Raw genomic sequence first — 27,758 nt, 5'->3', positions numbered from 1 at the left:
TAGTGTTAGGATTTTAAAAGGACTTTTTATGTAACCATTGCTGCTGTGTTGTTTGCTAAAAAATACCATTTTCCAAGAAATCTTTGGTAGCAAGAAATATAACACACGTTCCCGGACTGAAATAATTGATTATTAAAAAGGAATTAAGTTTGTGCTTTGGCAGATTGCAAAGACAATGCCACAGAAGCCCCAGGAGGGAAAGGCCTGGCCTGAAGGGTATTAACACCCTTCACATCCCCGCTGGGATTCCCTTCAACAAGGCCATATGGATTTTACAAGAAGCACTGTACCATATGGGTAAGTCACGTCTGCTGCTACTTGCACCACAGACTAGCCACAGGGACTTCTGACAGATCCTGGCTCAAAAATACAAATGTTGTTTCAATTAAAATGCAGGCAGAGAAAAGGGAATGAATTTGGCAGCAGAATGAATTACTGAGCGACATAACAACTTTATATGTGTTTCATAGTCTAATGCTGAAAAAGATGAAAATCTCCTGTTGGTACAAAGTAGAAATTTAGGTGGGTATCCCTTCAATAGAGCAGTGAAGCATTCAGAAGAAAACTTCATTACTAATTAAGAGAAAGTAAGACCAGTCTTGTAGCATTCCGACCATCATGTAAATGGATACTGTTTCTTTTTTGCACATTTTTATTTAAGAAGCTGTTTAGTGACAAATAAAATGTGTTAAAGGATAAAATGCCCTATTTTTTATGAAGTACAAAACCTATCTCTAAAAAAATCAGAGTTAATAAATCAGCTATCGGCAAATCTGAATAAATGTATAACAGTAATCTTACGAGATCAAAAAAATGTTTTATTTTCTTGCTTCCAGCAAACCAGCTGGGGAAACAAGTTCCATGTGAAATGTTTAAACTTAGGAGGGTGGTTGCTGATGATGAAATACAGGTTGGTCAGTGATGTGCAGAACTTGCTTACCATACAAACCAGCAAGCAATATATAGAAGATACCTATAGCAGTCATGCCACTAAGTGAGCGTTTGCAAGATTGAGTGTGTAGGTTCCAGTCTTCCAATGCCAAAGGTGAGGATTTAAGTGGGGGGAGGGATAGCTCTCTGATTTGAGCATTGGCCTGCTAAACCCAGGATTGTGAGCTCAACCACTGAGGAGGCCATTTAGGGGTCTGGGGCAAATAGAAATAGATGCTTGATCTTATGAGTCGCTGAGAACCCTCAAAACTCTCTCAAGTCAAAGAATGCTGAGCACTTTGCAGGATGAGACAGCAACTCCTATATAACAAAAATCACACATTTAAATTCCTGAACACTGATCCAAATGGGTACTTTTCCTTAACCATTCACCAAGTTTCACATATTATAAAACACATATGGAAAACTATTAATATACTAACCAGCAAAGTCTGTATATTTAAAAACTTCCTAAACATTGCATGAGTTAAATGTTCACAGCTTTTTTCAAAGTGGTAGTATGTGCCCTGGTAGACATTAGTACTTTGGGTAAAAATGAGCAAGTCTATTGTCCCTGAACTCTGGAGCAGCTTTGGGACTCTCACTTTTTGTAATAGCAAAAGAATGGGATGAAAGTAATGGGCTTTGTTTGAGGAAGGATACTAACTCTCTTGATCATGGAAAATCTATTTCTATGTACTTGCACATACTACATTCTCTGAAGAGATTACTGTTTAGTCTCAGTTTTGGCTGTCTGTGAGGGGCAGATGTAGAAATTGCAGGGAATAAAACACACACACAATGCACAAACCAAACCAAACCAAACCGAAAGAAAGCAAGAAAGAGGAGAGACCCATCAAAATCAGTCCAAAATTCTAACGTATTAATTTTTAAAAAGAGAGTCTCTGAATCTCACAAAAATTGTTTTTTTCTTTCAAAGAAATAATTTAATTTTTAAATTTTGTGTCCTAAGGTAGGAAAGTCCAAGGTAGATACTCTGCCACCTTCAACTATTTTCTCTTTAATATATATCAATTTAAAACATAATGTTTGTCTTTATATCAACAATAATATTTTTGCTTGGTTACTGAAGAACTATGTTAAATAGGAAGGGAATATATTTCTAATATTCGAGCTTCCCACTGAAGCATTTTTTTAAATAACTGCACAAGGAAAGGGGAAAAAAAAAATACCAACCCAATACTTTGACCCAATATACATCAGTACATTTTGCAATATTTTTGAGACTCAGATGAACTACAATACTTTCTCATTACTCTGTCTCCCACCACAACCAGCACACACACATACATACACACACAACTTCTGCAAAACACAGCCTCAGCCTCAGCTCGCTTCCCAACTGGCAGGAGCATCCCTCAGGGGACAAGTCTTTAAACCTCTGCGCTCTTTAAAATTCAACCAGCCAGCAGGTCTATAGACTGGTGTATAAACATTATAGACAAAAAAATCCTCTCTCAGCTAATGTCAGTGACAAAGCAGCTCAGCAGTTGACTGCTTCTCCCCTGACAGCGTAAGCTAGGTTTACACTGATCAATAGGTGGAAGTCCTACCTAGCTTACAGGGCTCAGTTTTCACTCTTAATTAAAGGTGCCATTCAGATCTTTAAAAGGGAAGAAAATAAGATGCATCTAAAATGCTTTCTAGATAACTTCTAAACGCTGTTCAGGTGTTTTAATTATAAATAATTATGTTATACATGTATTGATACTTATTATTAGTACATTCATGAAACTAACACATTGAATAGTGACCCTTTCTCCTCAATGAAACTTGAACACAGTTTTCTAATCAATCTATTTCCAGGCACCTGAACCTAAGACACACCTGATTGTTGGAAGAAAGATGTGTACTAATCAGAAAAAGAGCTGTATACTCTTATGTAAAAGTTTAATAAAAAGTGTTTATTCTTTGCCAATAGAAAATTACTTAGTCCTTCAAACACGAGAAATATCTTTAATTCTAGTTTCTAGTGGATTATTTTCCACTATGGAAACCTTAATGCTAGATTTGAGTGCTTTCAGAAGAGTACATACAGTTTAACTTGGGAAATAAAGTTATTTTACTATGCCTTATCTATTGATAAAAGCAATACCATTGCTGGCTTTAAAAACAGGAAACTTCACATACAAAAATACACAAATCAAGACTAACTATATAAACAAACTAGCTTTGTTGTTAAAACAAAAGGCAACTACCTCTACTCTTTAGAAAACTTTCTGTATAAACATATAAACATTAACAAAACCATTACTGCAGTTACAAAAGCTTCAAAAAATCTCTCAGTTTCAAAAGGCTAGATTTTCCTGAAATATCACCCTCTATAGGTGGAATTAGAGTCCCCTGTGCAAAGCCCAAGCAGAAAGGGAATGGAAGTCACTTCATCATTCCAGAGGCAGGGCATGAAGCATCTCAACATAGTCTATTTATTTATACAGTGTTGTAGCAAATACTGCACCTCCCAGGGGTAAGTAGTTCAATAGTTCTTGATTTCCCTGACCATATCTTACTACTCCTCTAGCTTTCATACAATCACAGAGCTCTATGTTTCTGTAGCGAGAACCACAGCTGGCATATGAAATTAAAGAACGATTTTCTTTTCTTGCTAAACCAAATATATATTTATCAGGGTTATTATTATATGGCACGCATGGTATAGGCATCATTCCAAGCAGGTAGAGCTGAGGAATCTAGGAATGATCCTTCATGCATAGGGGATGATGACCATCTATTTTAAGAAAATCTTCTGCCAATTTATGGCATTGCCTGTGGAAGATAACACTGATCTGTGATTTTGCTCAGAGGACAGGCATCACATTAATTACTAGCTAGGAAAGACAAGGCTGGAATTTTAAAAATGGCGGTCATCAGCAGAGAGGAGCACCTTCATTCATGTACATAGATCAATGCTCAGAAATGCAAATACTGCTTTAATGTATCTTCATTTTATGTAAAAAAAAAACCCACAAACATCAAGAGATCAGATGTTCTCTTTGCCAGACACAAAAAGTACTAAAATTTTGTTCCTTCCAGACCACCACACATGGCTACAAATAGAATGGCAAGGCTCCTATTGTCTCCAATAGATCCAAGATTTCACTCAATGTCTATATATTTTTATGATGGTTCTCTAGGATGTGTGTGACAAGATGCAGTCACAGAAGACCTTGTGGAATATTTCCTGGTCTGCTGATTGTGCCACTGACACCTTCCTTTTTGCTCACTAGGCCTCCCCTCCAGTCTGTCCTGCTGGGCCAGATCCTCTAGTCTCCTCCAGGCAAGGCACAGAGTTGGGGTTACCACCCCCCCTGCAGAGCAATGAAGGCACTGATTTACTTCAGACCTCAGAGAATGCTATTCTAGAGCACAGCACCCAGGAACCCTCCCCTCACCCGCCCAAAAATGGTTTGTCACCATTTTAACTGTTGTTCTTCAAGATGTGTTGCTCATATCTATTCGAGCGGTGTGTGCATGCATGGGCTTGCACAGCTGTCAGAAAGTTTTCCTTGGCATCCAGCCAATGAGGAACCGCCTGGAGTGGCACCCATGAGAAGCCTACACCTGACCCAGCCAACCATCAGTTCCTTCTTGCCGACCTCTCCAACAGAGGCAGGAGGGCACGTTATAAATAGATACGAGCAACACATCTCGAAGAACAACAGTTACAACTGTGAGCAACTGTTTTCTCCTCTTTGAGTGCCAGACCATATCAATTCGAGTTAGGTAACTCCCAATCTAAACTCAGGAGGGGTGGCTGGAGTCAACACATGAATGACTCAAGGGCAGCAGCCACGAAGGCAGCATCTTGTCTAGATTACTGCACAGTTGCATAGCAAGACATAAAGGTATGCTCAGATGACCACATACCAGCACTAGAAATCTCCTCAAGAGGCACATGAGCCAGGAAGGTGGATGAGGATGTCTGCACTTGGGGAGAGTGCACTGTCACCAGACTTTGACGAGATCATACTACACCCATATACAAGCCGTGATCCAGGAGGAGAGGCACTGCAACAATACCCGGAGTCCTTCAAACACTCAGCAATGGCCACGAAGAGCTGTGGGGTCTTACAGAAAGGCTTAGTCCGGTCAATATAGAAGGCAAGTACCCTTCTCACCTCGAGGGTTTAGGTTTACGATAGGACTTAAGTTTAGGATAGAACATAGGCAGCAAACTATCCTGATTACTCTGGAACCTGGAGACCCTTTTTGGCAGGAACACCAGGTGATGGCGAAATTGGAACTTGTCCTTATGGAACACCACATATGGTGGCTCAGAATATGAAGGCCCAGAATTCAGATACCCTTCTAGCAGAGGTAACAGCCACAAGGAAGGCCACGAGAGGACAGTGGAGAAAGCAAGTGGCCAGCAGTTCAAAGGGAAGGCCCATAAGCACCTAGAGGTGCAGGTTGAAGTTCCAAGCCAGAACTGACTGGCAAACCAGTGAGTGAAACTGTTCCATGCCCTGAGAAAGCACTCCACCATGGGTACACAAACACAGATAACCCATCTTCCCTAGGCTAGGTGCACCTTGAGGCATGAAGTAGTAAGGCCTTGCTGCTTCAATGATAACAGATAGTCTAATACCTGTGGGGCAGAGGTAGACAGAGGCACAAGATTCCACTGGTTGCACCAACAGGAAAAGTGCATCCACTTGGCCATGTAGGACCTTGGCATAGATGGTTTGTGGCTGCTGAGGAGGACCTGTTGCACTGCCCCAAGCAGGTTCACTTGGCAGGTGTCGGCCATGAAGATGCCATGCCACAAGATGCAGAGACTGGAGGTCTGAATGGCAGAAACTGGAGTTTGGAACCAGTGGAAGCCAAATGGACAGAAGCATGGAAAGCTCCCTCACTGTGGGGCACCAATGCTGGCAGGCCCCAGCTGAAGCTGTGAGGATCACATCTGCCTTGTCCCTGGGGACCTTGAGGAACAGCTTGTGCACAAGGGGAAATGGAGGAAAGGCTCAGAGCAGTCCCAGGATCCATGGGATGAGAAACAGGTCCACTATGGAGCCTGGGCTAAGGCACCAGAAGGAGCAGAATGCAGGACACTTGCGGTTGCTCCGGGCCGCACAGAGGTCCAGCTGGGAAAGCCCCACTTTCAGAAAATCAAATGGATGATGTCCACATGGATGAACCACTCATGGGCTAGGAACCAATGACTGAAAGCATCCACCAGCTGGTTTTGGATGTCGACGAGGCTGTTCTGTGGATGCAGCCACCAGCAAAGAGCATTGCAGACATGGTGAGGCAAAGTCACGACTTTGTCTAGGTTGTCCTAGCTGGAATAGTACACTGAGGCCAACCAGGGGGAGCCTGGCAAAACGCACCATGTAAATGCAGCCTGCCACATGACCCAGCAGTTCAGGAGGAATGCTCTGACCCATGTGGTGTTGAGAACTACCCTGATGAACTCTATGAGCAGAGAGGGCGTTAACGAGGACTTTGCAGGGTTGAGCATCAAGCCTAGCCTGTCCACAGTCTATCTGGTGAATACGACCTGTGACTCCACTTGATTGCAGACTGCCCATGAGGAGCCAGTCATCCAGGTATGGGAACCCCAGACCTCATGACAGCAGAGGAGGTGGCAACCACTGCCATACGTTTGGTAAACACCCTGAGCGGCATGGAGAGCCTGAAGGAGAGTGCCATGAATTGTACGTGCAAGTGGCTCATTGTGAGTCAGACGTACCAGCAGTAGGATGGATGGATGGAAGGAAATGTGGAAGTAAGCGCCCTTTATGTTGAGAGCATTCACCATGTGGGCCAAAAAGAAGTGATGCACGGTGGGCCAGGATGGTGGCATGGTGTGGTGTGGCACAGCAGGGCAGAGTAGGCTGCCACTCCCACCGCCTGTGTGGTGAGTATGGGTGGGGGGGGGGACAATCTCTACAACCTCCAAGCACAAAACTCAGCCCCAAGTATCCCCCATCCTTCAAGGTGGAGGGGGAGCATGACAGGTGCTGCTGCTCCACAACAGGCCCCTTGCAGCCACATTCTCCTCCCCTGAGGCCGGGGATGAGAGTGGGTAAAGTGCTATGAGGATATAAGACAGGCTGGTGGCAGAAAGGGAAGTGCTTGAGGATAGGAGATATCCATGGATATGCAAAAATCACAAATTTCAGCAACTGCAAGCGTTTCCTGAACACATCATATTTCTCATTTCACGTGCAAGAATAATACATGCAATAAACAGACAACTAGATTCAGCAGATTATAACATTAAAAATGATAGGTAACAGGAGGTATTTTGTCCAAACACCTTTCAGTTATGCACATTTGTATTCATCAGTCAATTTTCATAAAGATGGGGAGGGCGGGTACATCACAATATGGTTTTTCTCACTAAAATATTATCCAGAAAAGCAGATTTATGAGCCACTACAAACAAAGAAGCTCCAATTGTATAACAATGGAATTTTGATCACTGATTTACCAACTTGAAAGGGGAGAGAGCAATAAATCCTGTATATCAAAAATGTGTCACAATCATAAATGAATGGAAATTTTGGTATTGTCTACATGTGAAAGTTGTACCAATGCAGTTTAGGTGTGAATTTAAATTGTTATATTTATACCAGGAAAACCCATGATATAAACACTCTCATTCCAATATGAGTGCTTTTCTCCAGCTTAGTTTAAGACACTTTGGAAGGAGTTTAACTACAGCAGTATAACTGACAGCATTGGTTTCCAGCCAATCGGAGCTATCTGGCGCTGCAGCAACCAGGGAAGCTGCCTCAACGCCCTTCAGGGCTATTGTATGGGAGCCACCTAGGCAAGCACTTCCTGGCCAGCGTCCACCTCAGCAGAGGTGACACATGGGAGTACACAAGGGACCACGTGCACCCACCCTGGTGTCTGCCCCGCCCCCACTCACCGTTAGTTCTGTCCATTCTCAATGAGTGTGGAAGGAGTCCAGCCCCTTCCCCGGAGCAGCATAGCCTGACAGCAGCTGTCTCCACAACCACCAGAAGCACAGTGATGCAGCACTTCTGAAGGAAGAGACAGGCAGGGGCAGGGAGGGGAAGAGGAGAGGTGGGGCAGGTTCAGGGCAGTGGTGGGGCCCAGACATTTGGCTGATGCCCCCCCTGAAAACCCTGCACCAGTTGCCACTGTGCCTGTAGCACCCCAGCCTTCCTGCTCCCAAAATCCCCACCTCTGGTCACCACCCCCTCCTGTCCAGGTCACCACCCAAACCCTCTACACCTCTCTTCCCCTGGGTCACAGCTCCCTCCCACCTTCCTCCCATAGGCCAGAACACTCTCCTGAACCCATATCTCCTCCCAGATCCTGCCTTCAAAGCCTCTTGGTCACAACCCCCTCCTCGACCCAAATTCCCTCTCAGGCCTTACACCCTATCCTACACCCTATCCTGCACCCCAGTACCCTACTCTAAGCTATCTTCTACACTCAACCTCCACCCCAGACTACACATCCCCTCTACAGAGAAGTTCAGTCACTGAGCACTTACCAAAATCTTGATGTAGCCTCCCATCCAAAACTATTGCCGCTGTCCTCAGTTCTTTCCCTCTTAGAACTTCATTTTGTTTTTCCACTAACACACAATTTTCTCCCTTGCTGAATCCCACCCAACCTTTCCCCTCCCCACAGTGATTTCTTTCTTCACAGTTCCTATTATGTTTTTATTTCTCCTTTGTCCGTGCAAAAATACAAAGCGAAGTGTCTTATGCTGAGCACTTTGGCCTGATCCAATGACATCTGAGAGATGATTCGCATACTTAAAGATAAGCACATGCTTAAATTCTTTGTTGGATCCAGGCCAACTTCTCACATTTGAGCCTTTTGTCATTCAGACCCAAGGAGGGGCAGATCCTGATGCTGCAGGCAGCTTAGTCCTCTCTCTGCACTCCTACTGCTGGCTTCTCAGTCTCCCCCTCTGTATGAGACACACACAGAGAAGGGAACAGCATGAACCTGACAGAAGGCAAACCAGAGATGATGGAATCATAAAAGTATCCTCGAGCAGCAGTAAAATAAAAGGAGAGAGATATTTAGGCCAACTTGACAGCTTCTGCAGACAGAAGACACATGGAAGCTGGATAGTTAGCAATTCTATCAAAAGCACAAAGATATGGTCTGAGTACACCTTTTTGGGTAATCCCAGGAAAATAAATAAATAAAAAAATAAAACAACCCTTCTGTTAAATTTCAAAGACATTATCACTTACTTCAGCTAAAAATATCAGAACACGAAAAAAGTCTAAATGAAATCCTTGCATACCAGGAAATTCCAAAATTTCGATTACATTATGAGAAGATCAAAAAGTCTGAAAGCTGGAAATTCTAACTTCAGGTTCCACATCTTGTTCTTCTCTTTCCTTTGCAGAGCAGTGGGAACTAACCCTGATCTGGGAGCCAGCCAGAAGGAGGCAACCCAGCCAACAAGAAAACAATGGTTTCTAGTGGCACATAGTATACCACAAAAGAAAGCAGTCAGTGCAAAGTTGAGAGACTTGGGATCCAAAAGGTAACCACAACTAACATGCTAGTGATCATACAAACAGAAGCTGCACTACTTCCCAGAAGCAAATGTGTAACGCGTTTACTGAAACAGCTCTTACATTAAACATTTTAAAGTAATTCTATATATGGATTGTTTAATATATAAAACAAAGAAAAAGGAAAACTGACTTTTGATCATACTTTCAAATAGTAGGGTGCTGAATGCACTTTGCTTTGTTTGATACAATGCTACCAAACACAGAATGATTCAGAACATTGTTTTTTAGTAATCTTCTTTGTGAATTTGGGCTAAAGATGTAACAAAAACTAAGTGATTGCATTTTCTACAAATCAACTCTGAAAAAGGGATAATTTTATCTCAAATGTTTTTACTGAATTAAAAAAACAGCCCACTGAAACAGACCCTTTGTTGTACTACCCAATTGTGAGCCTCTGGAAAATATTAGTTTGGACATGTTCCACAGAGATTTGTTAGACTCTGGAAGATAAATTCCACAAAGACGCCACCTACAACTACCCTGTGTATGTTCCAGCTTAGGCTGCAAAATGGTAGAACTGCCAGGAGTCCCTGTGTTACCACACACAGGACTGGAAAGCAGAGTGACTATCTCTAGTGCGCTTTCCCTTATATTTGGAAACAGGAATCATGGGGGAAAAAGAAAGAATAAACAGACTAGAAAGCAAAGGGATAGTGAGAGGGGAAACTGGGGTAAGGGCTTAGAGCAGTGAGGAAGAAGGTGATGGTGTGAGTTATGGAGCCAGGGGTTTGATGTGGAGCAGGAACAGATAAATAGGTCAGGAGAAGAAGAGTCTGTAATCATTAGAATATATTTCCCTAAGAACCATTTCTCTGTTGGCAGCAAATATCTAGGAAATGCAGTAACAAAATATATGTTCCATTTCACTCTAATAGCCTACACAGCAGTGGTAGGTTATCATTCTTTAGCAGTTAATACAACCTCAAATGGCTGAGGTCTTCACGGTGGATCCAAAGGTTTAAACGTTATCTTGGTTTCACATTTGGAATGTGGTATCTTGTTTTGTTTTATTTTCCACACTTTCTTTCAACAAACCTGTCAAATTACATATAAAAATCTACATTAAGAAAATGTTAAGATTGAAAAGTCAAGCACTCAAAATTTAGGAAATGCCAGAATTAAAAGTCTTCCTGTGTGACTGCCACCTGATTTTATTAACATTTCATAGAACTTAATCTGTTCAGAGCGCAACCATCAGGGCTACAAACTCACTATTCTTAAATTCTGCAATCATCATGTAATCAACTAAGTAGTTAGGGTCTTGGAAAAAAAAACTCCAAAAGCCTCCGCATAAAACCATAAGAGTTAATGCTGCATTCGCAACGGCCTTCTCCACTAAAGGATGTTCAGACAGAGTTAAATAACTTGTAATTATTGCAGAACAAACAACAGCTTGATGAAAACTACAGTGTTATTGTCAAGCTAGCATAGTAGAGTTCAAACTACGTTAGTGTCCCTTACACCATGCATCCACTATCAACTTGCACTGGTTTCTCTTCCTTGATTCATGCTTGTGAATATATTTTGTCAGTGCATTTCCTAGGTAGAGGCATGGGAATTACAGAGGGAAAAAGGGAGTATTCCCTTCCATCAAACACCACATTACAGATTATTATGTGGACAATAATTATCTTTTAAAATAGAAAAATTCCAAGTTGCTTGCTGGTGCGTAATTATTCTGGGCTCACCACTTGTTAGAAGATAAACAACACTCCTCTATTATCATCTAATAAATGAAAAGGTGTCTTGACACCTGTATCTCTCTTCAGTGACAGCATCTCTGGCTTTATTCACAAACTGTTATGAAAAGCAGCTTAAACTAAAGATAAAAAGGTAATAATTATCTGCAGAATGTTTCATGAAGTACAACATAAATGTAATATACATATGTAATTACAATCCTTATACCATTCTGCACAAGCAGAGACAGTAAAAAATACACATCACAGACGTCTAATCAAAATTTCTCATTGTCGCTAATACTGACTAAGCTCCATCCTAGTAGATATCCACAAACCTTTAAGCATTTTGTCATCTAATCTGATTTACAGCTGACATAATTGATAGGATCCCTAAAATACTAATAGCAGCCAGTGGCCCATCTGTTAGAGGCCAGCGTCCAGACTACAGGGTGCGGTTTGTAGAGAGCTCAAGTGTTGGGCTCTGACTGTCCCATGTAGATCCTACTGGGATAAACTAAAAGGTATCTAGTAACAGAGAGAAAGATGTGCTAGTCTATACACTATCAAAACAAAAAGCAGTCAAGTAGCACTTTAAAGACTAGCAAAACAGTTTATTAGGTGAGCTTTCGTGAGACAGACCCACTTCTTCAGACCATAGCCACACCAGAACAAACTCAATATTTAAGGCATAGAGAACCAAAAACAGTAAGCAAGGAGGACAAATCAGAAAAAGATAATCAAGGTGAGCAAATCAGAGTGGAGGGGTGTGGGGGAAGGTCAAGAATTAGATTGAGCCAAGTATGCAGACGAGCCCCTATAGTGACTCAAAGTTCCCATCACGATTTAAACCATGTGTTAATGTGCTGAATTTGAATATAAAAGCCAGCTCGGCCGTTTCCCTTTCCAGAACGGTGTGATGATAATTCTTCAGTAACACGCATACCTTTAGGTCATTGACAGAATGCCCCATTCCATTAAAATGTTGACTAACTGGTTTGTGGATCTGGAGTGTTTTGATGTCTGTTTTGTGCCCACTGACCCTTTGTCTAAGGGAGTTAGAAGTCTGTCCAATATACAAAGCATCTGGGCATTGTTGGCACATGATGGCATATATGATGTTAGTAGAGGAGCATGAGAAAGTGCCCGTGATTCTGTGAGTAACCTGGTTAGGTCCAGTGATGGTATTTCCAGAGAAGATATGTGGACAAAGCTGGCAGTGGGCTTTGTTGCAGGGAAAGGTTCCAGGACTGGTATTCCTGGGGTATAGACTGTGGCTCTTAGTGAGGATCCTCATGAGGTTGGGAGGTTGTCTGTAGGAGAGAACAGGCATGTCACCCAGGGCCTTCTGGAGTGTGGCATCTTGATTAAGGATAGGTTGTAGGTCTTTAATAATTCGTTGCAGTGGTCTGAGGTGGGGGCTGTAGGTGATGACCAGTGGTGTTCTGTTCTTGGCTTTTTTGGGCCGATCTTGAAGTAGCTGGTCTCTGGGTATTCATCTGGCCCTGTCGATTTGTTTTTTTTACTTCTCCTGGTGGGTAATTCAGTTTTATGAATATTTGGTAAAGTTCTTGTAGTTTTTGGTCTCTGTCAGTTCGATCAGAGCAAATGCGATTGTACCTAAGAGCTTGACTGTAAACAATGGATCTAGTCACGTGTGCAGGATGGAAACTAGAAGGGTGTAGATAAGTATAGCGATCAGTAGGTTTTTGGTACAGTATGGTACTGATCAGGCCATCCTTGATTAGGTTCACACAAAAAGGACTATATAAAGACCACCTGGGGAGGACTTTATTGAACCAGATTGCTCAGTGATGATGTTACCTCGAATGGTAACGAAATGTTTGCAATTTAATTGTCAAGCTCAGTGAACAGCCGAATATTAAATGGCAAATACAGTATATATTAACAGTATACAATACTACTGTTGTTGGTAAACAAAATATTCTGAACACATTTTGTTTTTCTTAATAGCTAGTCTTGTTTTTCTTTATTATTATGCTTTGCAAGGTATACCTCTCTATTATCCAGAATATTTGAATATCTGGCAACCTATCAGTCCTAGGAATGCCGAGTATGTAAGAATTTACTGCACTCTGAAAATACATGGGCTAGGCACAAGTAGCATAGTTTTCATAGTAATGACAATACATTTTAATAAACTAACTCAGAAGAAACATTTTTCAAATAAGATCAGAATCTAACATTTACAGTGCTGCTTGCAACACTTCAAATACTTTTGATATTCTAAATCCCGGTTTAAAAAAAACCCCAAACATGTCTATTTTAATTTGATAAATGATAAATCATACTTTTATTTTTCACTTATTAATGAGTCCTAATCTCATTTCCCACTGATTAACAGGGTACAGGAGTGAAAGTCAAAATTGGATCATACTTCACTGTACCTGGTTACTGCATCATAAAAGGCTTAATCTCTAATACAGAAAACAGCAGGGCATCTGCAATTCCTGCTGAAGGAGAGAGCTGGAGAGACACATCATTATTCATGGTTAGGCCCAAAATTTTTAAAAAAGGGACCTACCCGGGGGCATGGAAGGTACAGGATTGCTGAACTTATTTTCTTTACAAATCAAACACTTTCCCCCCCCCTTGTAAACAGATCTTCTCCAGTGGAGTACATCAAGACCTCTGAGGGTTTTTGCTATGCAACCAAATAACAAATTTTAACAACCAATACAAGTTGTTTCAAGAGTCCTGTCAAGCATCACCAATGCAGAAGCTACAGCACTTAACATACCATGCATTTTGTTACAAGTCTAGAAGTAATTAGAAAAATAAGGGACATTCACTTAAGTTTAAAAAGAAACCAACTTTTATCCTGGAACATTTCAGAAACACAACAGGAGCAAACAAAAAATGACTAATGCAGAAGAAAAAATTAAAGTAATAGGTGTAGGTGGAGTATTTGAGTCTGCTCCTCTCCAGAAACAATAGATAAGAAAAGATGTTGTCTACGTCCTGATCTAAACCAAGAGTTAGGTCAAACTTATTTGACTTAGGTCAATTTTCTAAGCAATTAGACCATATTACAGTCTAATTCTGCCAACTTTAAGGGCTCTTGAGAATTGGTACTTCTGCTTTTCATAAGGGGAAATTCCAAATTCGACCTTGCATAGTCAACTTTACGACAGTGCAAACAGAGCACTGCGAAAGTCAACATTCTTGGCCTCCTGGAGGTGTCCCACAGTGCCTTAACGTGACCACTCTGGCCACTACTTTCAGTTCTCTGCTCTCCAGGTGAACAGGAAATGGTCCAGGACAGTTTGAATTTCCTTTCTTGTTTGGCCAGCAAAACGATCAGAGCAGGCAGCACACCTCAGCAGGACATTTGATCGTGAATTCGCAGGGGTGCAGACAAGCTCCAGCACAGAGCATGTAGGAGATCCAGGACCTTATTGCGGTGGGACTCAGGAGGGGAGGATGAAGCAGTATTGGCAGAATTATGAAGCAGTAAAACAAATGCAGACGTATCTATGCCAAGACCTCACAGGGCCTGGTGGAAAAAGGATACACTTAGTAGTGCCACATAAAAATAAAGGAGCTCATGGAGGTGTACCACAAGACAAAGGAAGCAAACAGAAGTTCTGGGTTATCACTGCAAACACGCCACTTCCATGAGCAGCTGCACGGGATTCTGGCAGGGGGACTCAACCACTGTCCCCAATCTGTTCATCGATAACTCCCATGAGATTCTTCAGGCAGCCTTTGGCAAGAGCAGGGAAGATATGGTGGATAAGGAAGAAGTGGAGGAAAAGAATGGTAAGAGGCTAATAGAGAAGCTGATCTCACCGACAGCAAGGACCTTTTTTAAACTTCAGATCCAATCATCTCCTCCCAGGATGTTTTGCTGCCAGACCCTTATGGCAGAAAGAGTACCCCTGGTGAGTTGTCATTTTTTATCATTCTACAAGCAGGCTAAGGCAATTGGGTGTGATCTGTGGTTGGCACTGTACTCACACAGCTTGGGCTCCCCCAAACATCTTGTTAATGTATCTGGGGAATCCTCCCTGCACAGCTCCATAAAGCTCTCAGACAGATACTTTTTAACGTTTCTCACAGGGTTTCTGAAGAAGCCTGCCTTATTCTGACCTCCACGATAGGACACCTTTCCATGTCGAGCCAGCAGTAAGTGATGTGGCATCACTGCAGCACAGAGTAGTGGAGCATGCCAACCAGCCTTCTGTCCACACTCAGTCAGTATTTGTTCCTTATCAATGTGTGTTATTCTGAGAAAGCGAGTATCTCGCACGGCAAGCTAAAGGAAGCAGGGGAAGATACATGTAACCTACGGGTTTTAAGCTATGATAGCACAAGCCGTACCACCATGCACACACACACCCCTCCATTTTCTTCCCCGTGACCACGACTACAACAGCCCAGATAGCTTCTATTGCCCTCACTGAGGTTTTGCAGCATGCACAGCTGCAGTGCCCGCTTTTTGAATCCAGGGTCCTGTACATATCTAGATGGCATGTGCCTTATCATGCCTGGGAGTTAACTGAGTAAAGCTGATCCCTTAAGAGCTGTATGTCGTACCTGCTGCACGCCTAAACACAAAAATTTGTTCTTATACATAACACATCTCTATAGTTTCCCACAGACATTCTTTCACGAAATTACTTTGTTTGATGTAAAACTTATCTACAATAAATGTTCCTAATGTCTGGCCTTCACTTATTTTTTGGTACAGGGACTGCAAGAACGATCTGTTTCACAATTGCCCCAACTTCCCCCGCCCCTCACCCCCCACACACTATTAAACTGGCACAGCTCAGAAGGTGAAAACGAACATGAGAAGATATATTCTTTCAGCACAGGCAAGCCACTCACAAGGACAGTTAAATTCATGTACGAAAACCACACTGGAAGAGAAGGTGGTAGATCAGAAGGAGAGTATACAGTAAGTGTGAAGTCCAGACCAGGAGAAGATGTTGAAGCACATAGTTCAGCGAACAGAATTTCTGAGGTGCGTGGTAGAAGAGCACAGAGATCCACTGAGGCCCTTGATGAACCACATGCCCTTCACACCATTTTCCGTACCCTCCCCACTTGGAACCCCAGAATGCAGGGAGGGAGCAGGAATCAAGGGCAGCCTTCCATTCAACTTCCAGAAACCTCTCTCAGAACAGAAAGCTGACGTACCCACATGAGTGATTCTACAATGCCTCTTGCCCCTCCTCACCCCCCTCCGACACTAATGCCATGAATTCCTTTGTTGTGTGCTTCATTTTGTCCCCTAAAAAGAATAATGGAATCATAGAACAATAGAGCTGGAAGAGACCTAAAAAAGCCATCAAGTCCAGCCCCCTGCTCTAAGCAGGTCCAAACCCATCAGATCAGCCCAGCGAGGACTTTGTCGAGGCGAGACTTAAACACCTCCAGGGATGGAGACGCCACTACTGCCCTGGGTAGACCATTCCAATGCTTCACCATCCTCCGAGTGAAAAAGTTTTTCCTAATATTCAACCTGGACTTTCCCAACTGCAACTTGAGACCATTGTTCCGTGTTCTGCCATCTGTGATCACTGTGAACAGCCTCTCTCCAGCCTCTTTGCAACTTCCCTTCAGTCAGTTGAAGGCTGTTATCAAGTCCCCCCTCAGTCTTCTCTTCTGCAGACTAAACAGTCCCAATTCCCTCAACCTTTCGTCATAAGTCATATGCTCCAGCCCCCTAATTATTTTGGTCGCCCTCTTCTGGACCCTCTCCAGTGTATCCACAGCCTTCCTATAACTGGGGGCCCAGAACTGGACACAGTATTGCAGATGCAGCCTCACCAAAGCTGAATAAAGAGGAATAATCACTTCTTTGGATCTACTGGCAACGCTCCTCTTGATGCAAACTAATATGCCATTAGCTTTCCTGGCTACAACGGCACACTGTTGACTCATGTTCAGATTCTCATCCACTGCCAACTCACAGGTCCTTTTCTGCAGAACTACTAATGAGCCAGTCGGACCCCAGCCTGTAACAATGCTTGGGATTCTTCCGGCCCAAGTGCAGGACTCTGTACTTGTCCTTATTGAACCTCATCAGATTTCTTGCAGCCCAGTCTTCCAATTTGTCTAAGTCACTCTGGACCCTGTCCCTACTGTCCAGCATATCTACCTCTCCCCCTAGCTTAGTGTCATCCACAAACTTGCTGAGGGTGCAATCCAACCCCTCATCCACGTTATTGATAAATATGTTGAACAGAACAGGACCCAGAACTAAACCTTGGGGCACTCCACTAGAAACCGACCACCATCCTGACATTGAGTCGTTGATCACTACCCGCTGGGCCCAACCTTCTAGCTAGCTTTCTATCCATCTTACTGTCCATTTATCCAATCCACATTCCTTTGACTTGCTGACAAGAATACTGTGGGAGACCGTATCAAAAGCTTTGCTAAAGTCAAGACAAATAACATCCATTGATTTTCCCCTAGCCACAGGGCCAGTTATCTCATCGTAGAAACTAATCAGATTGGTCAGGCATGACTTGCCCTTCATGTATCCATGCTGACTATTCCTGATCACTTTCCCCTCCTCCAAGTGCCTCAAAATGACTTCCTTTAGGAGCCCCTCCACGATTTTTCCAGGGACTGGTATAAGACTGACTTGGCCCTGGATCATTCTTCTCCCCTTTTTTAAAGATGGGCACTACATTTGCCTTTTTCCAATCATCTGGGATCTCTCCCGATCTCCACAACTTTTCAAAGATAACGGCCAAGGGCTCGTCAACAACATATGCCAACTCCCTCAGAACCCTCGTATGTGGGTTATACAAATGTATAACCTCTCAAAAACAGTGTCTTTATTGCTTGTGTTGCAAAAGGGGCGGGCGGGGGTGAGAGGTTTATAGGCAAGTACACATACACCTCCTTAACAGCAACAGACATAACTGTTGACATGTTGTACGGTCGTTCATAGAGCTGTTTTTCCAAGCCTCCCTGACTAGCAGTGCTTTTCACTGTGCTCTCCTTATTGCCCTGGTGTCTGGCTGCTAGTAATTACTGACCAGGTGATCTGCCTCGGCCCTCCAGCCTGGGATGAAATTCTCCTGCTTGCTCTCTCATAAGTTATGGAGCACACAGCAGGATGACACCACGAGGGAAATGCTGCTTTTGCTGATGTCTAAGTGAGTCAGCATCCTCCTGAACCTGGCCATTAAATGGCCAAACGAACATTCTGCATTTACTCAGCCTGTAGTTGAACTGCTCCTTACTGCGGTCCAGGCTGCCTCTGTATGGCTTCATGAAGCAAAGGAGCAGAGAATAAGACTGTATCTCACCGGATCACTATTGGCTTCTCCGCATCTCCAGTGGTGATTTTCTGGTCTGGGAAGCAAGTTCCAATCTGCAGTTTTCTGAACAAACCAAAGTTCCTAAAAATGTGAGCATCATGCATCTTTCCCGACCACCCCATGTTGATGTTGATGAAACGGCACTTGTAATTAACAAATGCCTGCAACACCATGGAGAAGTACCCCTTCTGGTTTACATACTCTGTGGCCAGGTGGTCTGGTGCCAAGATAGAGCTGTGTATTACATTTATCACTCCACCACAGTTAGGGAACCCAATAGTGGGAAAACCATCCACTATGACCTGCACATTTCCCAGAGTCACTGTCCTTTGTAGCAGAAGGGTACTGATTACCTCAGCTGCTTGGATCACAGCACCCACCACTTCAAATCTGTCCACTCCTGAACTGATTGCCTACTGACTGACAGCTGTCAGGCACTGCAAGCTTCTACAGAGCTATTGCCATTTGCTTCTGAACTACCAAAGCTGATCTCATTCAGGCATTGCTGCACATCAGGGTTGGGAAAAGCAATTCGCAAACTTCCCTGAAAGTGGCTTTATGCATGCCTAAGTTCTTTATCCGATGTTGATTATCTCATACCTGCTTAACAGTCTGAGCTTATTTCATGGCACCAGAACCAGTGTTCTACTGTGTACCCAGAATCAAGTGCAGCAAACATCTCCACGTTCCTTTTCTCCAATGTTTCACATATGTGTATGTCTGCATCCACTTCAGAGCCTTCACCACTCTGACGGCTGCTGCTTAGGCTCTGCATATACTGCTGCATAATATGTAAGGTGTTTACAATACATGCCACAACAGTTTGAAGCTCGAAAGGGTCCATGCTAGCCTTCAATGACATGTGCATGGATATCCAGTGAAAAAAGGGCATGAAACTACTGCTTGCCAGTGCCAGAGGAAGGGGAAGGAGATAAATGCAGTATGGGAAGCTGACAAGATGTACGCAGAACCATCTGTGGCACTGTTTTGTTCCATCAGACACTGGAAGCTTAACTCAGAATGCAAGGGGGCAGCAGTAACTGTGGGACAGATACCCACAGTATATTGCTGACCAAGTCAAAGCTCCCTACCCCTAATAGGGACACACTCCATCCACTTTATGTGCAAGTGGGTACATGCACCCTTGACGTCACAAAAATCAGGTACGAAGAAATAAATTTTAATAAATTCGACCTAATTTCCTAGGCTACATCCACACTACGGAGATCTTTCGAAAGAAGGCCTTCTGGAAGATCTCTTCCGAAAGAACTTCTTTCGAAAGAGTGGGTTCACCCACAAAAAAAGCAATCAAAAAAGTGATCTTTCCGCTCTTTTGAAAGAGAGTATCCACAGAGTCCCTGCTCTTTCAAAAGAACAGACCAGGGATCAAAAAATCAGATGCCATGAGAAGGTGCTCTTTCAAAAGAAGGGCCTGAAACAGGAAAAGACGAGCAATTTTGAAAGGAGCACCACATCTTTTAATTTGCTTTCCAAAGAACACTTTTTTGTGTGCAGATGCTCTGCGGGATCTTTGGAAAGAGCCCCCTTCTTTCGAAAGAACTTGGTACTGTAGACGCAGCCCTAGTGTAGCCACACACTGAGTGGGCTAGCATCTGAGTAGTAGTGCCTCTAGATAATAAGATGGCAAGACTTTTCTAGACCAGTTCTACCGAAAGCTGCCTCTCCACAGGCATCTATTCTAAAACATCTAGTGCTGTTGTGTGCTTTCTCCACGCACAATAGCTTTGTAGGATAGGGAGGTGTTGAACTTACCAGCCTGTGATGTGGATTTAGATCTCACTGCCCTGGACTGAGATGTCCTAAGAACAAGTTTCGCTTAAAGCAGCAGCACACACTTCAGTGATACAAACTGTCTCATTATCTGTTTGTACAGATTTTGGCTGGTGGCTCAGAGCACTATAAATCAATATTGAATAAATCAGCTAAAAATAACAATAGCAATAATTCACTGCTCTGAAAGGAGAAGAATGATGCTCTCTCAACAATAAGACCTGCAGTAAAGTGTGGTGTTTATAAAAGGAGAGGAAGGAATTGACAGAGGAAAAAAATAAGACCTTCCAAAAGTTAATGACTTGACTAAGTTCCCCAGCCTTGCATTTCATCATTCTTTCTGGAAACACACTGGCTTATATGTTGGTGTTGGAGGGGTGCACTAATAAGAGACTGTGCTTCATGCCAGAAGAGGTAGTGAGACAGCTGTGTGAACTGTGTTTAATATATTAAAGCTGTGACCAAGAAGAAAAGGAAGTTGAGCCGTTGGGGTGGGGACAAAGAGGAATGACATCTAAGGGAACTAACTAGGTACGCATGTTGTTTCAGGATTATAGTTGTTTACAACCTGTCCAAAAAGGAAGAAATAACATCAGCTGCATAGATAAAATATTTCTAATTGCTTTTTACAGACAGTGTACATCAGGCATAATTTTATTAAAATAGTTTAACTAGAATCATGCAACTTAATTAGAATTGCTAAAAGAAACTGCGATAACGGGGGAGAACAAGTGTTCTTCAATGTAAAATACTGCTGTTACACTTAAGTTGATAAAAGGACAAGAGCTTCAACGAACAGGAGAAGACTACCAAGTGGGAATGGGAAGCAAGTGGGGAAAGACATTTCATGAGCAGAGGCCAACACCTGTTATGCTGTGCCCTGGTGGTACCTAAAGCAGTAAGATCACCTTGCCCTCTCATTTCCCACTCCAAAAATCAGAAATGGAGGGACATAATCACGCATCCAATATTAGTACTAACTTTATATATTTAACCAAACTTAAATACACGATCATATTGAAAGATGATCTTCTGTGTTTAAACACCTTGATCACTTCCTATTTAAATTAATGACAAAAGTCCTATTGTGCAGGATTAGTCCTTAAATGCAGACCACTACACATTGCCTTATTTTAACCAATCATTTTAGACTGTAAACTCTTCAGCATAGGGACCTACGCATACCACATCTAATTAGCAGTACTCCAATCTTCACTGGGGCACTGGCAGCTAGAGCAAGAGAAAAAAACAACTATGCCAACACTCAATACCTTTGTGAAGGAGGAAATCTATTGTCCAAGATATACTGCCTTTCACAACGCCTGAGAGATGTAATATGGAGATCATAAATACCATAAATTACTACAGTCTGTTGGATTAATACTGCACTATGAGTTCTAATTCTACCTCTACCTCCAAACTGGGGTACAATCTTTGGGAAACCATTGGCTCTGTGTTCACATCAGTTGCAAAAAAAAAAAAAAAAAAAAAACCAACATGATGGGTATGTTTGTTGTGAAGATTAATTAACATAAGCATACAAAATTGCAGTATAAATTGTACTACGATTTTACGTTACTATTTGCACAGGAAAGGAAATTATTACATGTAATTAAAATACGAACAACTCTCAGAGTTAAAAAGGCATTAAGAAGCATCTAAACAAGTGAAAGTAAACCACGCATAAGCCTGTGTGCTTAACATAACAAGCTATTGCGATTCTGTAGAACACTGGACCCCAGAGAAATACTAGGGTAGAACCAATGACCAAGCAAGTGACACAGAGTACATCATTCAATGTTCAACACCCAAGGAGGCAGAGCTAACTGCAACAACCCCCCGTGGATGGCCTGAAGCTGAGGAAGACAGAGCCAACAGTGAGAGGGAGAAAAAAGGTCAATACAATGAAGGCTAAAATTGAAAGAATGAACAAAAAAGGAGGGGGGAAGTATAGCAGACTAATAGAAAGAAAAAAGAAAGCAGTAAACTAGAATGAAGTGAGAGCAATAGAAGTCTGTTAAGAATGACACTATGTAACTATTTTTGGCATTCTTGCTCAGAATGACAATCCCAAACGTTCATCGTCGCTGATCCAACACCTAACTACATGTTTCCCCTTTTGGTTTGCACGTTACTGAGAGTTACAAAGACAGGTCAAACCATTAACATAATTAAATGTTGAATGCTGAAAGACTATATTTGCAAGACTGTCAAATACTAAGTTAATACTGTACCTTACTTGAACATTCACAGAAAAGAACATTTTTACAAAACGTAGTCCCTAATACCACAGTTGTATGACAAAAAAGTGTCTAACGTATGCATACAGTGTATAAAATGCACACAGTCTATTAAAATGCAAATAATTTGACTCAAAATGAAAACATATCTTAGTAATTCCATTCATCTGGCCTTTTTTCACTCAGCCTTAAGATATACAAATGCATATCTTTTCACCAGAAACAGCAGCTGGGAATGAAAAGGAAGGCATTCAAATGATCACTTTCACATCATATTCCAATCATCCTTTCACCAACTTCTCCTCGGTCTTTCTTTGAGCCCCATTCTATTACAAGAGAGCTGCTTTTTAAATCAATTCATATTTCCATAATCCACACTGCTGTTTCTCCCTCTTCTCCCCAGGGTGGGCTAACCCCTACATCCAGGACTATGGCTTACAACTGTCATTAAGACCTATAACAATAACAAGATAACAAAAGAGCTGGTAGAGATGAGGCTAGCTGGTACCATATGCTGATAAAGTTCAGCATTTTTAACTTATGGAAAAGCTGTATAAAATAAAACCATCACAATCCTAACAATAAGTATACTTGCAGTTGCCACCTGTCCCCAAAAGCACAGGAAAGTCCTGATTCTTGAACATCAATGTTGCATTCACTTTGTAAAAAACGGTGTCCCAATAGAAATTATTTTGGAGCCAAAAAAAAAAAGAAAAAAGGGTAAAAGAGGAAACATTTTAAATCCTGAAGGTTACGAAGTCTCAGTGACTCCCCCCCACTGTTTTCAAAAAATTTAAACAACTAATTTCCCTAAAGTAAGTTTTCCAAAGCAAAGCGTAAACCTTCTGTTCAAAAAACTCATTGTAGCGATCACATTTATAAAAGGGCTAAAAATGACTTCCTCCAGTAGCTGCAATTTGTGCAAGAAATCAAAAATAAAGGTATTCCTTACACACAGACAATTTCTTAATTATTCTTCCTTGGGTACTTATGGTTTAACAAATATTAGATGCTTTTCAGCTTAAATGAAGTTAAAGAGGCAGCAATTCACAGACAATTACCTACATTAACCTCAGCAAAGTTTAACTATCAGGCAGAAAGTTGCTATTTTCTGAGCAGAATCAACCATTTTCCCGGATGTCACTGAAAGCATTAAGTTCCTAAATATTCCTAAGCAATGCAGTGACAATACCACTTAAATAAAAGAATTCAGTCAAAGTTAAGCAAAAACCCAATGGCTGACATGCTCAATATATGCCTATGCAGCAAAGAAAACCCCACAACTGGCCTGGGATAGCCAACTCAGATTCACTCGGCCCGTACTGCAGGGTTGTTTCATTGGTTTTTTGACTTCTAAGTTTAGGCTTAAACCTGATCTTCACACCCCTTCAAGGTCCTAGCTCCCAGGCTCCAGCCCAAGCCTAGGAGTCTACATTGCAATGAAATAACCCCACACCTGGACCCTGCATGCCCAAGTCAGATGGCATAGGCTAACTGTTGGTCTTTCTTCGATATAAAAATACACCCTCAATCTCAAATCTATAAATGCAAATATTCTCCAGACAACAAAAAGGATGTTGAACTCACCACCATAAAAGCAGTGCTAATATCTTATTTTCCCTTTTCAGATTGGCTGACCAAAGTAACAAAACCAAAGGTTTGCTGCACATCTAAGCAAATACCCTGAATGTCTCATGAGCATATGAAAGGAACATTTAATGCCCCTCAATGCAGAAGAACAAAACCATCAAGAAGGACAGAAAAATCGTGGTATGTGTCCTCATATCATCTCTGCAGACTTGACAGAAGTACAAACTATCTGATATCCTGGGCTTGTGTTGGTCTCCCAGGTGAGGAGCTGGGATTTCAAGACTATTACAGCTGTCTTTTATACATTATTATTTGCAGTGTTCTTGTAGCTATATTGGTCCCAGGATATCAGAGAGATGATGTGGGTGCAGTAAACTCTTTTATCTTTTATCTGATAATGAAAGAGACAAGCTTCCAAGCTTACGCAGACCTGAAAGAAGAGCTCAGCATAAGCTCAAAAGCTTCTCTCTTTCACCAACAGAAACGGATACAATAAAAGATAGTACCTCAACTACCTTCTCTCTCTTTTATATTTCACTGAATTTCACATGACTCAATGTTCATTGTCTGGAACACACATTTGTCTTCTAAAACCAAATCCAGTTTTTTATAGTGCTCATACTTTTACAGACTTTGTATTATTTAAGTCAGAAAGAATATAATATTTTTTCATCGGCATTGCTCAGCATTTTATTATTGCTGATTTCCATGATATTTCCAGACTAAGGACTCCGTGCTGCAAGGTGCTGAGCAACCTGGCTGTGATTCCGCAGCACATTTAAGCATGTGCAGAATTTTCAACATGTATGTCTTCCCAATAGCCTCAATGGAACTACTCACATGTCCCAAATTAAGCAGGAGTTTGAGTCCTTTGCTGGATTAGGACCAGAATGACATCATCTTGCAGGACCAAACCACGAAGAACAGACATACATTGTAACAGAACTCAGATTTTGCCTAAATAGCTCATAACTGGAAACGCTCTTAGAATACCTATGAACTGAGATGGTCAATAACAAGGTTTACTAGAATATCTTTACATAAATCAGCCTCATATAGAACAGTATGCATTACTAGTCACCACATCTCAAAAAGAATATCATATCATCATTATATCCCACGTCATAAGAATATGTTATAGGCTGGGGACCAACTGGCTAAGCAGCAGTACGGCGGAAAGGGGCGTAAGGGTTATGGTGGATGAAAGCCTAGATATGAATAAACAGTGTGCCCTTCTAGCTAAGAAGGCTAATAGAGTATTGGGGTGCATCAGGAGGAGCATTTCAAGCAGATCTAGAGAAGTGGTTGTTCCTCTCCATTCGGCACTAGGGGGGTACATCTGGAATACTATGTCCATTTTTGGGGCCCCAGTATAAAAAGGACGTGGATGTGCTGGAGCAGGTTCAGCAGAGGGCAACAAAAATGATTAAAGGGCTGGCGCACATGACCTATCAGGAGAGGCTGAGAGATTTGGGCTTGTTTAGTTTACAGAAGAGAAGACTGAAAGTAATTTAATAGCAGCCTTCAACTTCCTGAAAGAGAGCTCTAAGGAGGAGGGTGAGAAATTGTTCTCAGTGGTGTCAGATAGCAGAAGAAGGAGCAATGGTCTGAAGTTGCAGGAGGAGAGAAGTAGGTTGGATATTAGGAAAAACTACTTCAACAGGAGGGTGGTGAAGCACTGAAATGTGTTGCCTACAGAGTTGGTGGATTCTCCATCCCTAGAGGTTTTTAAGTCCCAGCTTGACAAGGTCCTGGCTGGGATGATTTAGTTGGGATTGATCCTGCTTGAAGCAGGGCGCTGGACTAGATGACCTCCTGAGGTCCCTTCCAGCCCTATGATTCTATGAATTAGGAAGGTTTTAGTGAATGGCAATAAGAATGAGCAAGGGGATGGAAATGCACACATCAAGAGACTGAAATGCTTCGGATTGTTTATAATAGAAAGGACATAAGTAAGAAGACATTACAAAAAGTATGCAATATAATTACTTGTATAGAGAAGGTAGAGCAGAAATTTCCCTGTCTTATAACAAGAGGAGCAATACATTAAATTAAAGGATGACAAATTAAAGACTGATAAAATGAAATGTTCTTTTACACCATGTGCATACTATACCATGGACCTCATTGCAATACAAAATCATTCCAACCAAGAATCCAGCAAGATTCTAAAGGGATCAGATATTTATATGGATACCAAGTATACCTAGAGTTGTTATAATTAATGATGATAAAAACATTAGAAGTGATATTATTAAATCCTACTCTTCAAGGCTTACACTAACCTGTTATTTTGAAAGCATGCATATTAACAGTCTGAAATTTGACTGGAAAATCTGTCATATTTCTGCTGTTTGGCAGAGTAGTTACAGTGAATGTTTATTATCGTTGTTGCCATACACACCACAAAATCAATAAAATCATGCTATTGTTTCTAATATCCTCCGGAGTAACTGAACTCTATGAACAACCTGTAGGAAGCTCCACATCTTTGTCAAGGGAAATAAGTTACCTGATGATGTTCTTAAGGACGCACACTAAGAGAGTTTTCAGTTTACTGAAAGAAAAATCAGGAATAAAGCTACTTTGTGAAAAGCTTGCAAATGAAATTCTGACCCCACTGACATCAATAATAATTTTGCCAGGGACTTCAGTGGAACCAAATTTACTCTTTAGAGTCAAGCCAGTTACTGGGCTCAATGCTGCACCAAGGCGTCACTGCTTTTCTGCCATAGGTATCTTTTTTGTTTTCAAACAATTATATCAGTTTGGGGTGGGGTTTATTTGTTTTTTGGGTTTGGGGGAAGTTCCTGGTTTTATTTTTATTAACAACGAAGAAACATAACTATTGTGTTGGTTTGTTTTCAATGCACTACTAAAATGTACTTTTCTCCACACCGGTTCAAATAAAAATGAACTTCATACAATAGCAAAGGTGAAAGTAAATTCCAGTCTAACAAGTCTGAGGCTGCATCTACACTAGGAAATCAAGTCAAATTTATTAAAGTTGACTATATGCCCCTAGATTTCATAAAGTTGAAGGTAAGTGTCCACATGTTTAGAAAGTGAACACAGGGTGCCCCATATTACCTTTGCCAAGTTCAATTGTGTCAGCAGCGCATTGTGGGTGAAAGAATTTGAAGAGAACTAAATGACCAAACTTATTAATTGGTCAACGGTTGTAGTGAGGGAACAACTTGTTTGTGAACATCACGTTACAGGTTCAGCCTCCCTAGTGCAGCAGCCCTGGGGGTCTGAGCAGTCCTGGAACAGGGATTTTGCCAGACAGAGTGGTCAATTCTTCCCCTGTTCCTGGGCTCCCCACCCCGCAGGCTCCCCAGCTGCCAACTCCTGGCCCCAGCCACTCCTCTCTAGCCACAGCTTCTCCAGGGCCACAGCTCTGTCTTCAAATACTACAGCCAAAGAGGTCTGAGTATTCTTGCTAAATGAATAAACTTAACTAGAATTGTTTCTATCCCACCATTCATTTGCTACCTACAGTTCCCAAAATAGAAAGACAACCCTTTCTTTCTTCAATGCTACCTGACTCCAACTCCAGTGAGTTAGTCATAATCCATTTATTTTAGCTTTAGTATTAGAGTAATCAATGACATTTTTTGATTGCCAATTCTTTTTCACCTACTCGAGCATCCAAATTTAAGCATTTGTGAA

General features: G+C 41.9%; 1 protein-coding gene across 3 annotated transcripts in view; it reads right to left on the bottom strand.

The window, feature by feature from the left end:
• Positions 1-27,758, bottom strand: part of DENND1B (DENN domain containing 1B) — a 297,081-nt gene that overhangs the window by 170,602 nt on the left and 98,721 nt on the right. The window lies entirely within an intron of this gene.

Source organism: Carettochelys insculpta, chromosome 9 (assembly GCF_033958435.1).
Source record: "Carettochelys insculpta isolate YL-2023 chromosome 9, ASM3395843v1, whole genome shotgun sequence".
Lineage (NCBI taxonomy): Eukaryota > Metazoa > Chordata > Testudines > Carettochelyidae > Carettochelys > Carettochelys insculpta.
The sequence above is the reverse complement of the archived record's forward strand: the minus strand, read 5'-3'. Positions and strand labels throughout refer to the sequence as shown.